The sequence below is a fragment of the Chrysochloris asiatica genome, unplaced genomic scaffold, assembly GCF_000296735.1.
Source record: "Chrysochloris asiatica unplaced genomic scaffold, ChrAsi1.0 scaffold00035, whole genome shotgun sequence".
NCBI lineage: Eukaryota > Metazoa > Chordata > Mammalia > Afrosoricida > Chrysochloridae > Chrysochloris > Chrysochloris asiatica.
Window position 1 is genome coordinate 4,263,417 of NW_006408553.1, and position 19,447 is coordinate 4,282,863.

The window sequence follows — 19,447 nt, forward strand, 5'->3', positions numbered from 1 at the left end:
TTAACCTGTCATATACAGATCACACAACCTTGCTTGCTAGAAAGGAAGAGGACTTAAAATACTTGTTGATGAAGAACAAAGACTACAGCCTTCAATATGGATTGCAATGTAAAGTTAACAAAAATCCTCACAAGTGGACCAATACATAACATAATCATAAATGGAGAAAAGACTGAAGTTGTCAAAGACTTCATTAGGTGTGGGTCCACAATACTCATGAAACCACTGTAGTCAAGAAATCAAATGATGAATTGCATTGAGCAAATCTGCTGCAAGAGACCACTTTTAAAGGTGTTAAAGAACAAAGATTTCGATTTGAGAAGTATAGTATGCCTGACCCAAGCCATGAAATTTTCTATCATTTCATATGCATCTTAAAGTTAGACAATCAATAAGGAAGACCAGAGATGAATTGATTCATATGAATTATGGTGCTGGCGAAAAATATTAAAAGTACCATGGAATGTCAGAACAAACAAATCAATCTGGGAACATGTACAACCAGAATGCTCTTTACAAGCAAAGATGGCGAGGCATTAACTCTCATACTCTGAACATGTTACCAGGAAGGACCAGTCTTTGAAGAAAGACATCATGCTTGTAAAAGTGGAGGATCCTCACAAAAGAAGAGCCCCAACTCAATCAACTGGCCACAATGGCAGCAACAATCGGCTCAAACAAACAGTAGTGAAGGTGATACAGACTGAGCAGTGTTTTGTTCTGCTGTGCATAGGGTCACTGTAAGTTGGATCCTATGGTCCCTAACAACAACCACTTAAAAATAAAATGAAACTTAAATAATTAGGGGAGACATTGCTATAAGTTCACTTTATGAAACCCAAAACCAAGCCTACTGTCATCTAGTCAATTCCATCTCAAACAGACAACATAGGATAGAGCAAAACTGTCTCATAGGGTTTCCTGAGTCCTGGAATGGCACTGTCAGATAAACAATGGACTGCTCACCACAAGGTTGGTGGTTCAAACCTACCAGGTGCTCCTTGGAAACCTGATACAGAGTCACTATGAGTCAGAACTGACTCATCACTTAACAACAAGAACAACAATCTTCACAGAGGACTCCTGATGTGGCGATCCAGGATAAACACTGGATTGTTAACCACAAGTCCAGCAGTTCAAGCCTACCAGCCTCTCCTTGGAAACTGTACAGGGTCACTATGAACTAGAACACACTCCAAGGCACTTGATAATAGCAACAATATTCAGAGAAGCAGTTAGTCCTATCTTTCTCCAGAGGAGTGGCTGGTGGGTTGAAGAGCTGACCTTTCAGTTAGCAGTTGAGCATCTTAACCATTGTACCACCAGGACTCTGCTTTATGAAATCACTGTTATCATTTTTTTCCAAACATCCGGTACCCCTAGCAAGGGTCCAAAATTATTCTAAAGCATCCCAACAACACCAAAAGAGTCCTAAGACTTGTCAGAGTTTAGTTCTCAAATACCTAAAAAACCAGAAACAGAAAAATCCTTAATAAATGGGTAATAAGCACATGGTAAAAAGTTTGAGCTCAATTATGTTTGATTCAGCAAATTTCTGGAGATTCTGATTATATTTGAGATCTATTATCCCAATATTATTCCAAAGTTGATCTGTTCCTACTCTCAAAGTCAAACCCTCTTCGGCTTTACACTTGTTGTTAAGTACTGTTGAGTCAGTTCTGAATACGAGTTAGGAAAAAAACAAAACAATTTCCTGAGAAAAATAAAAGTAATCTACCCGATTTTTAAAATATCCTTAAAACTACCTCAGTCTATAAAATACTGAGTTTTTCAGTACTGATGAGGTATTTGAGGGTACTAGTAGACAACTCAGCTTGCAGATATGCGGGCCAATATGGAAAAAAATTAGAAATACTGAGTTCCATTATATCAAATTCCCTAGGCAAAAAGAAAATGTATAATCACTTTCTAGTCTACTTTGCCAAGTCAAAGCAGAGTCCACTAAAGCCTACCTGCTATCAAACAGGGTCTGTACTACATGACAGAATACATCTGGCCAATCTAATAAGGACCGCGAAATGGGGAGCCAGTCTAAGGCATATGTGTATGTCTTATTGTAAAATCATTTTTCTGCTTTCCATAACAAATGGGAAGAAGACTGAGGAGTGGAAAGAAAAGTAAAATAAAGAGTGCAGAATTTACTAAAACATTTGGCATAAATTTACAAACCAACTTGTATCTGTGGTACAGAAAAGAAAACAACAGAAGAACCTAAAATTAGGGGATTTCAGACTTGTTGCTTTGTATATTTATGAGTTTTTATGCAGACCCACATCTTTCCTAAAGCGAAGACTCCTAGTTGTACTGGGTCTGCAACCAGATGTAAAGGTTAGGGTGGGGCATGAGTGAGGAGCCAGCAATGCTACTTCTTTTGTTTTAGTCCGAGGACTCCGTATAGAAAACTCTGAATTCAAATCAGTAAGATGCTCTACATTTACCCAACCCATTCTGACACTAAACCTCTTCCTTATATGATATGCAAAGACTAAAGATGAATCCCTGAACAAAATATAAGAGCTAGAGCTATGAAAGCACTTAGAAGAAATATAAATACAGGATTAAATCTTCTTGACCTGAAGGTTGGCAAGGTTTTCTTAGATATAATAACAAAAGCACAAACAACACATTTAAAAATAGAGTATGTGAAGAACATGATCTATTTTAAAAACTTTTGATCATAGTATGCTACACACAAAGTAAGAATAGGATAAAGTATTTGCAAAATAACATGTAATAAGAAACCTGTTTTAGAGTATGAAAGACCTCTTACAACTCAATAATAAAAAGAAAATTAATCCAATTACTATTTGGACAAATAATCAGTCAGAATATACATTTCACATCCACTGTTTGTTGGCTCATTTCACTCTGTATTTCATTTCTATAATTTCTATTTGTTCTTTTTCAAATATGCATGTTCCTTCTTCATAATCGCCTGTCTTATGAGAATGGTTTCTTTTCCTTCTTCATCACTTGATCAAGCCTCTATTATGGTTTTACAATAGTCTATTACTTTTGGTTCTCTGTATGTTACTGTCCCCACTGGTTGTATATGCTGGCCCTACCATTCATGGGTGTTCTTTCCTTTTTTCCATTTATGCTAGTTTATTAGGAGCTTGTGTACAGGGATTATTTATCCATTAATACTGGAAGTTTATATGTCTCTTAAATTGTGAAAGTGTTACTATAGCAGAAATTATGGTGCAAAGTTAGAGGGTGAGCAACCCACCAGCTGCTCCTTGGAAACCAGACACAGGGACACTATGAGTGGGAACCGACTTGAAAGCACTTAACGAGTCAAGAGCAGTTTTATATCAATTTCTAGATATGAAGTATGCACATGGACCTCTAGCCTACCCACATTGTAGGCCTGAGTTCCAATTTAACATGGGTGTTTTCTGTTCCTACTCAGAGCTCTCGAAAGCGTGTAAACTTCTAGCTTCCTCACCTCCTCTCTACCCCTCACCAGCCTCCAAACAAATACATACTCTTTCTTTTACTCCCTTTTTTCCTGGTTGGTCCTCAGTCTTATACAAACTCATTTCCTGCTTCCTGCCTAGGAGGTTGGAAGGTTACATGCACAGTTCCCATTTGAATAAGAAAGTGTGTCTGCCCTCTGACCTGGTGATGATGGGTCTGCTCCAGTTTCATGTTTAAGTTCCTTCTTTGCCTCTGGTATGTGAGGTATTTTTCTTTTTCTAAATCTCATCCAGACATTTATACAGTTTTCTCTACAACTCAATCTGCCATGTTGCAAGAAGTCTCTGAAGGCATTCAATAGTCACATTTAGAGTAAATTACCTTAATAAGACACACCTTATTTTAAAAGTTTGGTCTTTAAACAAAATCTTTAACCCTGAGAGAATTACAAATTAGACTAAGTAATTAGGAACAGTAAGTTTCTAAAACAAGAAAGTAGGACAAGGCGGAAGATCTAGAAAGTAATATAAAACAAGGTCTTATTTAATAGGAAATGAAAACCGGAGTAAAGAAGAGCTCTTTATGAACTTATCAGTAGATAGGAAACTACATTTCTAAAATTCCACTATTTGAGGTTACCTGGTATAGGATTTAGCACAGTCCTGGTGTGGCACTATGTGTTAGTTAATGCACTTGAATGAAAAGTCGGTTTGAACTACAAGGTCAACGGTTCCAGCTCACCAAAAACCCAATGCAGGGTTGCTATGGGTCAGAACCGACTTGACAGCACTTTACAACAACAAACATTGTAGGATAAGCACTGGACTGCAAGGTTGGTGGTTCAAACTCACCAGCCACTCCTTGAAAACACTATACAGGGTCACTATGAGTAGGACCCAACTCGACAGTACTTAACAGCAAGAACATCATATGTATTAAGTAGTATTTTTTTAATTATGTGAGTTTAAAGGATCTATAAAACACTAGAGTTGGCCTGAGACAGTCTTGTTGTTAAGTACCGAGTTGATTCCAACTCACAACAACCTTCTATAGAGTTTTGGAGGAGCAGTTGTTGAGTCTGAACCACCGACCATGCGGTTCAAACCAGCCTTATGGTCGACTGCTTATCTTACAGTGCCATACAGAATGTGGAACTTCAGCTTTTAATCCTATGTTTCTTTTTATTCCTGAATTCTATAATTTGTATTTAATTTTTTTCTTCTTGATCTTCATATGATACTAACATGACTTTCATGAAAACCTTTTAACAATGACCATATGAAAAAGCAATAAAAAACTTCAAAACATAATTCTAACAACTTATGGTACATGTTCTTTACTTTTTCCTTTTAAAACATTTTGGTATGTTGTTGTCCAACATCAGATCTCACAAAGTCCTTTTCAATTAAAAGAAGACTCTGCATGGGACTATTCTATGTATAAAAAAAGGGACAGTCAGGGTTAAAGAAGAGATTATGAGTTTTGAAATGAAATGTGCCATGCAAACCTCCTACTTTGTGGGGATTCACTTCCTTATTTCAGTCATCTACTTAAAAATAAATAAAAACAAACTCAGATCACTAATCTACTTGATTTCCCACATAGAAAAACATGGGTCATGTTATGAGCAGTAATGTATATGCCTTTGCATGAACTTACGCTTTTATTGCTCTTAGTCAAATACCTCGTAATGGAATGTCTGGGTAACATGGAAGGTGTACATTTACATATTTAACTATTTTCCAAAATGTTGAACCATTTACATTCTCACCAGCCATGTGTAAGAGTCCCAAAGCTGCCCACAGTCTCACCATCACTTGGTCTCACCATCACTTGGTCTGGTCAGTCTTTTGAATTTTAGCAATTCCCACTGATAGAGGATGGTATTTCTCTGTGGTGTCAATTTCCATTTTCTTAATGAGCCCTGTGGTGCTGTGGGTTAATGCAGCAGACTGCAAAGCCATTTGAACTGCAAGGTTGGCAGTTCAAGCTCACCAGCTGCTCCTCGGAAACACTATACAGGGTTCGTTATGGATCGGACCGGCTTGACGGCACTTAACAACAACGAGCCCTGGTATTGAAAATGCCATTGGCTGCCAAAAGAACCAATAGATCTGTGTTGCAAGAAGTACAGCCAGAGTGCTCCTTGGAAGCCAAGATGGTCAAACTTTGTCTCTCATACTCCGGACATATTTGTCAGGAGGGACCAGCCGCTGGAGAAGGATATCATGTTTGGTAAGGTGGAGGGTCAGAGAAAAAGAGGAAGAGCTCCAACGAGATGGAATGCCCAAGTGGCAGCCTCGATGGACTCAAGTGTGGCAACAATTGTGAGGTTGGCCCAGGATCAGGAACTATTTCATTCTGCTGTCACTATGAGTCAGTACCGACTCAATGGCACTTAACAACAACAATGATCACTGGTGGAGTCTTGATGTGGCGCTGTGAGCTAATGCATCAGACTGCAAAGCAAAGATCAGTGGTTCAAGCTCACCAGCTGCTTCTTGGAAACCCTATATACAGGGTAGCTATGGCTTGGGATTGACTCGACGGCGTTTGACAACAACAACAACAATGAGCCCTGGTGTGGTGCTGTAGGATAAGCACTGGCTGTTAACCACAAGGTCGAGAGTTCAAACCCACCATACACTTTCAAGAACCCTATACAGGGTCGCTATGAGTCTGAATTGACTAAGAAATGACTAATAACTTTGAGCATCTTTTCATGTGCTGTTTGTCACCCATATAATCTTCTTTAGTGAAGTTTCTTTTCTAATATTTTCCCCATTTTTTGTTGGGTCGTTCTTATCATTGAGTTGTAAGAATACTCTAGCTATTCTAGATACAAGTCCTTTGTATGACTTTCAATTAAAAAACCCATTAGTGTCACTACAGAAAAAAACTGACCTTGTTATTCTGTTAACTAGAACCACACTGCATTCCAAGAAAGACATTTATGTATACATGATTTACTCTACACCTAAAAGGAATAAAGTTAATTTTTAAAAACTGACATTAATAACTTTTTTAAAAATCATATTCCTACAATTCAATTTTATCTAAGCCCAACAAGTCCTTCACCTATTCATACTGACGACCAAAGATCATTACAAGGGCAAAATTTGCTTCAATATATAATTTAAAAGGACTTTATTTAAAAATAATTACAATGTTTAAAGTTTTAGTACTTCAGTTTATCTGGAAAACTAGCAAAAGTTTTCCAAGTGGCTAAGTTCTTGCTATATAATTACCACAGAACCTTAAAACTGTACCATATTATCTATGGTTTCCCCTTCCTGGGCCCGCATCCTTCCTTTTAGTGATGGACCCTAAACAGTTCAGGGAAAGGCAGGAAGGAAGAAATGTGAGAACAGTCGTCTACCTCCTTCCTTTAGTCATAAGGTAACCATTCACATAAGAGTCCCTGAAGGCTTCCCTCAGAACTTATTGGTTCTGATTTTAGATGCCACCCTAACAACACAACCATTTATAGCAAGCTACTCAAGGTGTGCGATCAAATGACTTGTAAGCCTTCCCAGTCCCAGCCTATTTTTCTAAGGAATTAGGTAGTATAAAACATCAAACACAGGCTTTGGAACCAGGAAGCCTAGAACTTGAAACCTACCAAAAGAGTTTGGGCACATTAATTCGTTCTCTGCTTCTCGGTCTCCTCATCCATAATGCAGAGCATAGATGTTGATGATTTCTAAATGCTTCTGACAACACAAATATTCTGTTTGATGTTATCAGCTGGTTTTCTAACAGCTAAGGAGCCCTGGTGGTATTGCAGATTATGCATTGGTGTCTGCTAACCACAAAGTGGATGGATCAAACCCACCAGCCCCTCTGTGGGAGAAGGAAGGCTGAGGAGCGAGGTCTGTTCCTATAAAGATTTACATTTTTGGAAACCTATACAGGGTACTCATGATTCAGACTCTAATGGATGGCAGTGGGTTTGATTTTAGTTTGTTTCTATCTGCTAAAACAAAGGGCACCATGTGCTAATCATTGAGCTATATACTTAAAACCTCGATTGATTTCAACCACAACTCTATAAGGGGAAGAGCGGTGGCTCTAGAGAATAAACACTGGACTGTGAACCACAAGGTTGGTGGTTCAAGCCCAGAAGCCGCTGTGGGAGAAAATGAGGCTTTCTGCTTCTCTCAAAGATTTACAGCCTCAGATATCCTATACAGGGTCGCTATCAGTAAGAACCAACTCAACAGCCCTAACAACATCAACAAAACACCTCAAGAGAGCTGTTATCTCTAGTGTGAAGAAATTAGGGCAAAAAGCAACTAAGTTCCTTGCTCATAAAGACCTACCTTATGCGAGGACCCATGTTCTGCACCTGCCATTCAACACTTTGCATTAAGTAAACTGGAAAAAAAAGGGGGTTGCTTTATGCCATACCAAAGACAGCAATAAGGAATGGTGCAGTGCTATAGGATAAGTACTGAACCTCAAGATTGGATTGAACTGTAATGTCAGAGGTTCAAACTCACCAGCCACTCCTTGGAAACCCTATGCAGGGTTGCTATGAATCAGAGCTGGACTGTAAACAACAAGGTTGGCAGTTTGAGCCCACCGGTTGCTCCTTGAGGGCTAAATGAGGCTTTCTATTCCCCCAAATGTGTATAACCTTGAGTCCATTAACTAAAGCCTAGGTCTTTTCAGATAATCCACCTGTAGCAGAGTGTAGAATTGTCTTCATTCAATAAGAATTAGAATCAGAATAAAAATAAAGCTGGTTACTATGAGGTGGAAGTCAGACATAGCTCTACTCTGCAATTTGAAAACCCTATGCAGGGTCACTACAAGTAGGGACCAACTCCATAGCCCTTTACAACAATAAAGGTACAAACACTCTATGTTGTTGTTGCTGTTAAGGGCCGTCAAATCGATTCCAACTCATACTGATCCTGTATAAGTTTTCTGAGGGGCTGCTGGTGAGTTTGAATCACTAACCTTGCAGTTCAAACTTTATGGTCAACTGTTTATCGTACAGCACCACACCAGGACTCCTGAAATACTCTATGCAACTCAGTAACTCCTGAAGTCACCTATTTTACACCTCACTGGTCCTGGTGTGGTGCTATAGAATAAGCATTGATCGCCACAAGATCAATGGGTCAAACCCACCAGTCACTCCTTGGAAATCTTATAAAGGTGTCGCGATGTGTAGGAACCGACTCAACAGCACTTAACAACAACATATAACTAAACAACTATGTAGAGTCTCAATGTGGTACTATAGGGTAAGCACTGGTTTGCTAAACACAAGGTCGGTAGCTGAAACCCACAAGTCACTCCTCAGAAACTACAGGGTTGTTATGAGTCAGATTCGACTTGGTAACACTGAAAAACAACAACATACAACTATGTAGATACTTCAACAGGAAGTCCATTAACTAAAGCCTAGGTCTTTTCAGATAGTCCAACTGTAGCAAAGTGTAGAATTGTCTTCATTCATGAAGAATTAGAATCAGAAAAAGAACAACGCTGGTTATACGAGGTAGAAGTCAGACATACCTCTACTCTCCAATTTAGTCCCTACCCTCTACAGCATACACTCCAAGACATACTCACAGTTGTGTGGTTTCTTAGGCTACAACTTGGCATCAGGATCAACTTGTAAGTAACAGGAACAACTCAGGATCAGGATTAAGAAGCACATGGGCAAGGTCTGGAAAGGTCCTCAAAGTAGAGTTCGTATTCCTCTGTTCTTCAGCGTAAGGCAGACAACTTCAGACCAACCAAGACAGCTCTCTCTGCTTCTCTCCACCATGAAGTTTCTCTGCTTTGAGCCCTCTCTACCATCAGCCTCTCCATCACTAACAGGACCACTTCACAATCGGTGGCACAGCTTGTTCATGTTTCTGAGTTACTATCTGCCATCAGGCCTCTCAGACACAAACTGACCCAGCATAGAACCAGTCTAGCAACTTCAGGACCGCTCAACCCCCAGGTTGCTCTGCTTCTCTGCCAGACCAGTTCTCAGCCAGCATCTCTCTTCAACCAAGAGACCTTTGAAAAGGTCTCAGCTGCTTTATATTGCCTGAGTTCAACCATCTTCAATTATCTATGGAATGTCAATCAACTCAGGTGTATTTAATTACCAGACAAAACTGTTAAAAGGCCATCAAATTATTAACACCTTACTCAAGAATTTTCAATTTAGGTAATCCCCTAAACAAAAGTAACGAACTCTCTAGATTAGAAAAAAATCTTAGAAATCTCTCCTCCCCTAAATTTCTCAAAAGAACCGCAAAAAAAAGTAACAACTCTTGGAGAGAAATCTTCCAAGCTATTTGAACAAACAAGCAAAAGGAACAGAGGTAATAAGGCCACATACAGGAACTCACGGCACTAGACCACCAGACAATGGATTTCTGACCTGATCTCAAAGCATCTAAATTTCATACTTTTGTGCATGTGCTTTTTAATATTTCTGAAGCTCGTTTCTTCACTATCTACTTATCTCAAGAAATCTGTAAATCAATAGGGAATGTAACAGGGATATTTTGGAAATCACCAAGAGTTATTATAAATGGTTGACTCCACTTCTGAATACCCCATAGGCCCTTTTCACTTTCTCACACACTTCAAAAGGTCACTGTTTCTGTAAGATGAGAAACAAGAGTATTACTCCTCTTCAAAGACTTCCTCAATCATGTCTTTCTTCTAAAGACATATATACACAGACAAACACACACATACAGGATCATCTGACTATCTGGAAACTCTTCAAAGAATGTACTTACTTGCCTACAATAAAGCCATTCTCCTGCTACAATGGAACATCTTGAGAGCTGTCAGTCAATTCCTAAGCTATGTAAGGCCTCTCTCTGGCTGTGCCCCAGATGAGGTTCCAACGGTGCCTCTTTTTAACCTCTGTAGCTCAAAGCTGCTACAGGATAGCTGATCGGAATGGAAGGGGAAACCCACCTTTAGTAGTCTAAAGACACGGCACAACGGATTGAAACTTAAATTCCAGGGGCCTTCCAAAAGTTTGTGGAAAATCAGAAATAAAAGATAATGTAAGTTTTCCATGAAATCTTTGAAGCTCCATCTTACATTTGGCTAACAGTCTCGCACAATTACTAACTACTGCTGTAGCCCTGAAAAAACTCCCAAAAGCTGGACTAGCTCCCAGAAAGTAGCAGGAAATGGAGAAACCAGAGAAGCATGGTTACCTCTTTTCTTTCATTATAATGATAAACAGATAATGAGCATCCAGAGCTCTTATTCCCAGCCAAGGAATTCTTCCCACTGGCCACATGTACTCCCTTACCTCACTCAACGCTCCTATTGCTCTGTGTTATTGAATCAAAGTCCTGCATAAAGCCCAGGGTTGACAAGCAACAGCTTACAAATGACCCATGTTGAATTCCTGCTAGCAGTGAAATGTAAGTTTTCTCTCCCTATATCATTGACACTTTCCTTGTATTTACCTGGGAATCATACTGCGATTGACCTCATCTGAGGTCAACTGACAACACCTGAGACACTGCCACCCAAGCATTTCTGGAAATTGGAACAGAGGCAGCATTCAAAAGTCACTTCAGCATTTCCATTCTCAACTAAATGGCTTAGACAGTGTGAGTCACTGGATCAAGAAAGTGTGGGAGATACAAGAGCAAGAAAACATCTACCACAGAAACAGTTAAGAGTATGATGGAAGTTTCCAGTATCCTTAAAACTCTTACTTTTATTCAAAACCTATGTAGGAAAAAGTATGTCTGTACATCAAATTCAAACAGAAACACCAACCTATTTTATCTACAATCTTTCCCTTTGGTCTTCTGAGTTTGATCTGTTTTGACGACAGATTATTGCTCTCTCTAAAAAAAAAAATCAGAGGCTTTTTGAAATGATAAAACTGTGTCATTTTTTCTTTGTAAAGGTACAGAAAGAACACATTCCAAAAGTTAATATAAACTTGCACCTACACATCTCGGTCCAGTAAGCAACAGCTTCTGCTGCCCCTGTTCCAATTTCCAGATGAATCCCTTTTGATATGTCTGTGGAAAACGGCACTTCAGTCACTTCCTGTCTGCCAATCTAGAGATCATGAAAATTCTTTACCCTGCCTTGGGAGGCCCAACATAATTTGGTTCCCTTTGTAAGTGGTTATCTTTCTAAACTTACTTCCCAGTAATTATACATTGCAAGGGAATCACTCCATTAGACTCCCTGTCTTTCAAATAATTTCTATTTTCTACTACCATATAAGGAGCTCTGGTAGCGTAGTGGTTACGAATCGGGCTGCGAACCTTAAGGTCAGCGGTTCGAAACTACCAGCCGCTCCGCGGGAGAAAGATGAGGCTTTCTACTCCCGTAAAGATTTACACCCTCGGAAACCCTGTACAGGGTCACTATGAGTCGGAACCAACTCTATAACACATAACAACAAGAACAAAAAGATTTACAGCCTCGGAAACCCTGTTCAGGGTCGAGCCTCGGAAACCCTGTTCAGGGTCGCTATGGGTCGGAACCGACTCGACGGCACTTAACAACAACCACCACCACCATATGCTTTATTCATCAGAATATTAGTCATTTTTAAAAATCAAGTTCAGCTTCTTTCACCTCTATGAAGCCAACAACAGCCTTAATAAATGTATGTTATACCCTTAATAAATGTATTCCCTATAGTAATCATATGATTGAGCATATCATATCTAGTTATTCTGAGATCTATCAGTTCTCCCAGATCAAATACTAAGCTCCTAGTGGGCAAAGACCATGTCTTCTACTTCTATGTACCCTCATATAGCCCAGCACATTGAATTAGTGTATAATACCCCAAAACTCCACTGCTATTAAGTCGATTCCAATTCATAGTGACCCTGTAGTAGAGGACAAGTGTCCCATAGGGTTTCCAAGGTTCTGAATCTTTACAGAAGCAGACTACCGTATCTCTGACCTAGAGTGACTGGTGGTTCAAAACGCTGACCATTCAGTCAGTAGTCTAAGGATTAACTACTGCATCGCCAGGGCTCCTTAGCATGTAGGTGCTTATCAAATGCATTTTCACAATAAATGCATGTATGCTTTTATATCTGCAAAATACTCACACGAGAACTGCAAAGTTAAAATGCCATTTTGGCTTGATTCATTTTAAAAGGGATTATACAGTGGTTGTATGTACATTGCACTCTTGGTATTACCTGATATTATAGAGCTTATAGTAGCATAGTGGTTACGAATTGGGCTGCGAACCTTAAGGTCAGCAGTTCAAAACTACCAGCTGTTCCGAGGGAGAAAGATGAGGCTTTCTACTCCCATAAAGATTTACAGCCTCGGAAACCCTGTACAGGGTCGCTATGAGTCAGAACCGACTCCACAGCACATAACAACAACAATTATATCTAATATCCAAACCATAAGTCTATAGCTACTACCATTTGAGGAGCTCTGGTAGCGTAGTAGTTACAAGTCGGGCTGCTAACCTCTAGGTCAGGCTAGTTCGAAACTACCAGCACACTTCCACAGGAGAAAGATGAGGCTTTCTGCTCCCATAAAGATTACAGCCTTAGAAACCCTGTACAGGGTCACTATGAGTCGGAACCAACTCTATAACACATAACAACAAGAACAAAAAGATTTACAGCCTCGGAAACCCTATTCAGGGTCACTATGAGTCAGAACCGACTCCATGGCACACCACCACCACCACCACCATAACAACTTGACTCTTTTCAACAGAATACCAACCGCTTTAAGGTAGAGTTCTCATCCATCCAAAACAGGACTCAGTGTCAGGCAGTAATGAAGTTGAGCAAAGTTGGGGTTATACTTCTAAATATCAACCTCAAAATGCAAGGTCACTGATCATCATTATGATAATAAATAACAATAACACAGCAAATATTTTATAGTGCTTAATGTGCCACTCATAATTCTAAGAATCTATGAATGTGCCATTCAAAATTTAATCTTGAATTAGAGCAGAATTCTGAGGCATGTAATATCATTATAATCTCATTGTATAGATGAGAGAATTGAGGCACACAAAGGTCACACTGCTAGTAAGTGACGAGGTCAGGATTCAAATTCAGAAGGCATTAACTTCAGCGCCCAAGCTCTTAACTACATGCTTATCCTTTACTGAACTTTTAAATATGCTAGTATCACCATTATCATTAGTTTTCCACAAATTGCATCTAAATGTTTGAAACTCAAAAAAACTATATGTATTTTTCTCTTGTATCTCTTTTTGAAAAAAATTATTTCAAACAATGTATACTGTTCCTCAACAGGTTGAAAGCATGAGTTCTGGGGTCAGACTTTGGTTAAAGCCCTGGCTCATCTGTGTGAGTAGTTTTTGAACTTGGGGGTGAGGGGGAGTTAGTTAACTTCTCTGTGCTTCATGTTTTTCATTTGGAAAATGGGGTTAGAGGACCAATTTATAAAGATGCTGTGAGTACTGTATGCAGACACTTAGCATAGTTCCTGGAACATAGTAACTACTCAATAAATGTTACGTAGTATTATTACTGAGCCCCAGTGTGGCACTGAAGGAGAAGCACTGAACTGGTAACAGCAGTTCAAACCCACCAACCACTCTCAGAAATCCTATACAGGGTCGCTGTGAGTCGGAACTGACTCGACAACACACAACAACAGTATTATTATTAGTACTAGCATTAGCAATAGTTCTTCTATTTGGTTTAAATTCCACATGGTTCAAACTTTAGGTAAATGGCTTCTAAATCAATAATACTTGATTTAGATTTCATCAATACTTGCGTGAACAAGAGACATGGTAATCTCTAACGTTAAGATTACAATGTCTGAAAATCATTGTAGGAATGTTATCTAATAATATATGTTGGTAGTTACATGTTTGGTGGCACCAAAAGTAAGGTAGTCAACATATGCAATAATGGAAAATGTGCAAAGAGAAAACTTTATGAGAATTAATTCATTCATGAAATTTCAAATATGACAAGCTGACAATTCTGCAAGCAAGAAATATGACTTGATCAATAGACTCCTATCAACCTGGATAAAGACCTGGTTGTCCAGCAGTAGAGTGAGACCTGGGGACTCCTGAGCCAGGGACATAGCCACAGAGGACTAGAGCAGAGAGTAAAGCATCCAACTGACATGCAGTGAGGGGAGATGCACAAGAATGCCCATACTTGCAGACAGTACCCATTTGACCTAGCTGGATGATCAGAACTCGACTAGGGGAAGAAAGAAGAGGAAAAAGAGTATAATCTGCCACAATTTGATGAACTTGACCTATACTTATGGATGTAGTAGCTTAAAAGAGGGAATGAATCTTTACAGCAAGGATCATTCCCATGCCCTCTGTACACAGGGTTGACAGGGATGGGCAATTTAGACACTAGCTACCCAAAATGGGGGTGGAAGGCTACAAAGTGACTGACTTACAAGTTTTCAAGAAGGAGCTTAGTTTTAGAGGATGCGAGATAAGATAGAATCTCTACTGAGTGGCTTCCAATCTGTCTAGACAGGGCTGGTGAAAGGAGATGGGGTTAAGACTCTTGTGGTTCAATAGTAAGTAACTTCTATCAGGACTGATTGTGAATGTTGCAAATGTAAAGGTAGACGTTTTGTAACAAAAGAAGGGGAGTGGTTGAGCTTGCAGTCTAGGAGCAGAGGACCCTGGAACCATCAAGGGAGAAGAGTGGAGTGCAGGACCCTGTCCAGAGAAGCAGCGATGCAAGAAGTGGAGGCGGAGACAATGATGTGGAGAGATGGTGCAGCTGGGGACTCTAGACTCAAAGAGGGAGAGGAGGGGCTATGTGCTGGCAATTGGGGGGCTGGTGGGGGAAGGTCTGCCGGGTATGCCCTTCAGTTGTTTGAATGGTTATATATTTCTGAGTGCTTTGGTGTATATATTAAAAAAAAAAAAAATGGGGAATGGAACCAAATGCAGTTGAATGAGGATGCATGGAGGAGTTTGTAATCATTGCAATGAAATGAAATACAATAGGATGAATGCAAAGCTGATGCTCTCCCATGTAAACTATCACTCAATATACAATAAAAACTTTTTTGAAAAAAGAAGGAAAAAAACAAAACCAAAGAATATGACTTGAAATTACTGGTAATATGGTAAAAAAAAAAAAAAAAACCTACATCCTTTGTTTCTGAATTCTTTATATTGAGAACACTTTTATTGAATAATCAGAGTAAAGATGTTTCACAGAGACAAGAATGTAAGCAGAGAAAAAGGATTCAGAAATTAATAACAAATTTTTATCTTCTACATGAAGGGAGTCCTGGTGTGGTGCTGTAGGATATTGCACTGGACTGAAAGGTTGGTTTGAACTGCAAGGTTGGCAGTTCAAACTCACCAGCCACTCCTCAGAAACCCTATGCAGGGTCACTAAGTCAGAATAACTTGATGGCACTATACAACATTTGAAGGGAGGTGAGCATGGTGGCTCTGTAGGATAAGCACTAGACTGCGAACCACAAAGTTGACGATTCGAGCCCACCAGCCACTCCATGAGAGAAAGATGAGACTTTTTGCTCCTGTAAAGATTCACAGCATCAGAAACCCTATACAGGGTCACTGTGAATCAGAACCAACTAATGGTACTTAACAATAACACCAACCTGAAGAGAGGGTGGTAAGAAAATACTTACTAGTATCCGGAGTTTTCTCTTCAGATTTGCCAAATAAAAATTCATATTTGGCCTTGGCAACGCTCTGGGAATGTGCTGATGCATTGTTAACCCAAATAAATGTCTCTGCCTGCAAAATTAGAATAAAACAAAGACATCGTTAAAAATACATCATAAAAAAAAAAAAAAAAACCCATCAAAATACAAACTATCCAGCAGGAAATGATTGCACAATCAAGATCTATCAACTTGATGAAATTTCCTACAGACAGTAAAAATGAAAACTGATGTAACATGGGAAAAACTCATAATACAAAATCCTCTCCTCCAGGATTACAACCAAACAAAAAAGTTGTTTACATGAATTTCGATAGAGGAATAGAGCCCTTTGTGTGGTGCTGTATGGAAAGTACAGAGTTGCTAACGATAAAGTCAGTAGTTCAAACCCACTAGCTGCTCTCAAAAACCCTATATAGGGTTCCTAGGAGTTGGAACAGACTCAAAGGCACACAAGAACTGTTAAAAACAGAGGAATAAGAAAAAATAAAAGTTGGCTTGACTTGGGGAAAGAAAGATGGAAGGTGTTTTAAAATGATTTTTCTACCATTGTTGTTGTTGTTGTTAAGTGCCGTCAAATCGGTTCTGACCCATAGCGACCCTGTACAGGGTTTCCGAGATTATAAATCTTTATGGGAGTAGAAAGCCTCATCTTTCTCCCGTGGAGCAGCTGGTAGTTTCGAACCGCTGACCTTAAGGTTCGCAGCCCGATTCATAACCACTATGCTACCAGAGCTCCTTTTTCTACCATTAGCAATTTTTATTTTATTTTTAAACACATCATTTTCTAAGTAGTTATCTATATCCACAGCCCATAGCAAGAAACTTTCTAATGTGTAGGTTCTTTAAAGTATGCTAATAAAAAGTAATCCATTCCCAACTTAATATAATCAGGAACACAAGTCAGTCAATAAGACACAAAATAGAACTGCCAGATATCCCCTTTATAGTGATTGTCCCAAATTTGAGCATCTTCCCATTGTCCTCCCACTTCATAAAAGGCTGCTATTTGGGGGAAAAAAACACAAAAAAAATAAACACCAAACTACAAAGATGACAGTGAAAATGGTTCATATCATGATCCTGAATTCCTATGACTTTCTTCCTGGCTGGTTTAGGCACTTGCTAACTCTCAGGATCCTGGGTCTCCCTTCTCCAGTCTAGGTCTAATTAAAAGTAAGTAACAAGATGGAAATTTCAAAACACAAGAAAGTTGACCTAGGTCAGTCATGAAAACATTTTCCTATGTCTTCTCTCTGAACTCAAAACAGTAACCAGCATGCAGACATTACCACACTGGTTATGAGACAACCTCTGGTCTCATGTCTGGGCAGTAACAGACCTTTAACTTTGGGGAAGAAAGTCATGAATGGTTTTAGCAACAACCAGGTAACCATTTCAAAGCAGGAGGATTTTATGACTAGAAATTACTTTTTTGCATTCAGATGTCTGCCAGCTAATCAATAATGAAAAATGAGATTATTTTGCTGCGCATACCAAAAACTTAACCCATTGATAGATGAGGACCGTAATTGTATCATCAGTCTCAGCATCCCCATCTCTGTAATCTTTCTGATCTGTCTGCTCTCATGTTGATAAAGTGATCATTACTGATTTGAAAATGGTAATCAGGCCCTCTACACACAGTTGTACACATTTGTGTACTGCTCAACACCACGAGACACCATTCACATCACAGTCTGTCAGACAGCATCAGCCTTTCTCCTAAACTCTTCCTTATCTCTGAAAAAGTAACTCCATGTTTCCCATTGCTAAGATCAGGGCCATTCTTTTGATAATTTTTTTTCATTTTTGCTAAAAGTATACAGGCATTCCTCATTTAGTCTTGCTTCATTTTACTGAGCTTCATGAATATTGAGATTTTTACAAACTGACAGTTGTTAGGAACGCTGCATTGAGCAAGTTTACCAACATCATTTTTCCAACTATATATCCTGACTTCGTATCTCTGACTCACATTTTGGTTAATCCTCACAATATTTCAAAGTTTTTCATAATGTTACTGCATACTTAATAGACTACCAAACCAAGCCATGTCTACTACCTTCAAGTCAATTCAGACTCAAAGTGACCCTAATAGGACTGAGGATGCTCCCTAGGGTTTGTTTCCAAGGCTGCCAATCTTTACGAAAGAAGGCAACCTCATCTTTCTCCCATGGAGTGGCTGGTGGATTCAAACCACCAACCTTCTGTTTCACAGGCCAACACTTAACCCACAGCACTATTAGGATTCCTTTCATAGATTACAGTATTGTGGTCAGTTTAAACCACGAGGTTGGCAGTTCAAACTCATAAGCTGCTCCTTGGAAACTCTTACAGGGTTGCTATGAGTCAGAATCAACTCAACAGCACTTAGCAACAAGTATAACATAAACATAACTTTTCTATGCACTGTGAAACCAAAAAATTCATGTGACTCACTTTCTTCCAATATTCTCTTTATTGCAGTGGTCTGGAGTCAAACTTTTGATATCTATCAGGTATGTCTGCACACAGCCAAAAGATACCCCATTTCAACAATTTCTACATGTACAAGGGGCATTGATTATGTTACTCAAGTTACACTGCCATACTTGCTATCCTTTTCCAAATTATTCAACTGCTGTTATTGGAAACTCACTGTCCCCTAAACTTCCCATACAACTTTTCGAGTTGCTATTATCAGTTTGTTCCCAGATAAACAATTCCTTAAAAGAATGCAATGCTCAAAGTTATGTGTTTAACAAATTCAGGAAAGGTATGTCTTGGTTCAAAAAAGACTTCAGGTGATAGTTTTGGTTAAAGGCTTAAAGTTTATCTTAAGGTAACCAACCTCTGACTACAAAAAGTCTGGATTCCTTTAGAAATCTATATTGTGGGTCATAATTCCCTACTTCTATTTGATCATGATACTTCTACATACATACTCTTGGATCAAAACACTCAATGATAGCCGGGCACCACCCAGTTCAGGTCTCATGGCAAAGGAGGCAGTTCATGGAGGCAAGCATTTGATCTCTTCATGTGAATAGACACCACTTTTTGTACCTTGGATGGCTGTATGCTTATTTTAAGACTCCAGTCATTATGCAATGAACTAAGAGACGTAGTGAGAAACAGTATTTGGCCAATTGATTGGAATGTCTTTCCAAACCATGATCCTAAACCTCCAAATTAAGAAAACAAAACTTGTGTTTGGTTATGCATAAGCAGCCGCAACAGTTTGTTTTGGCTTGGTTTGGTTTGGTTTTTGATAGCAGCCATCCAAGGTAGCTGTTTGCTAACTGCTGTAAAGTCAGTTCCGACTCATAGCTTCCCTGTATAGGGTTTCCAAGGAGCAGCT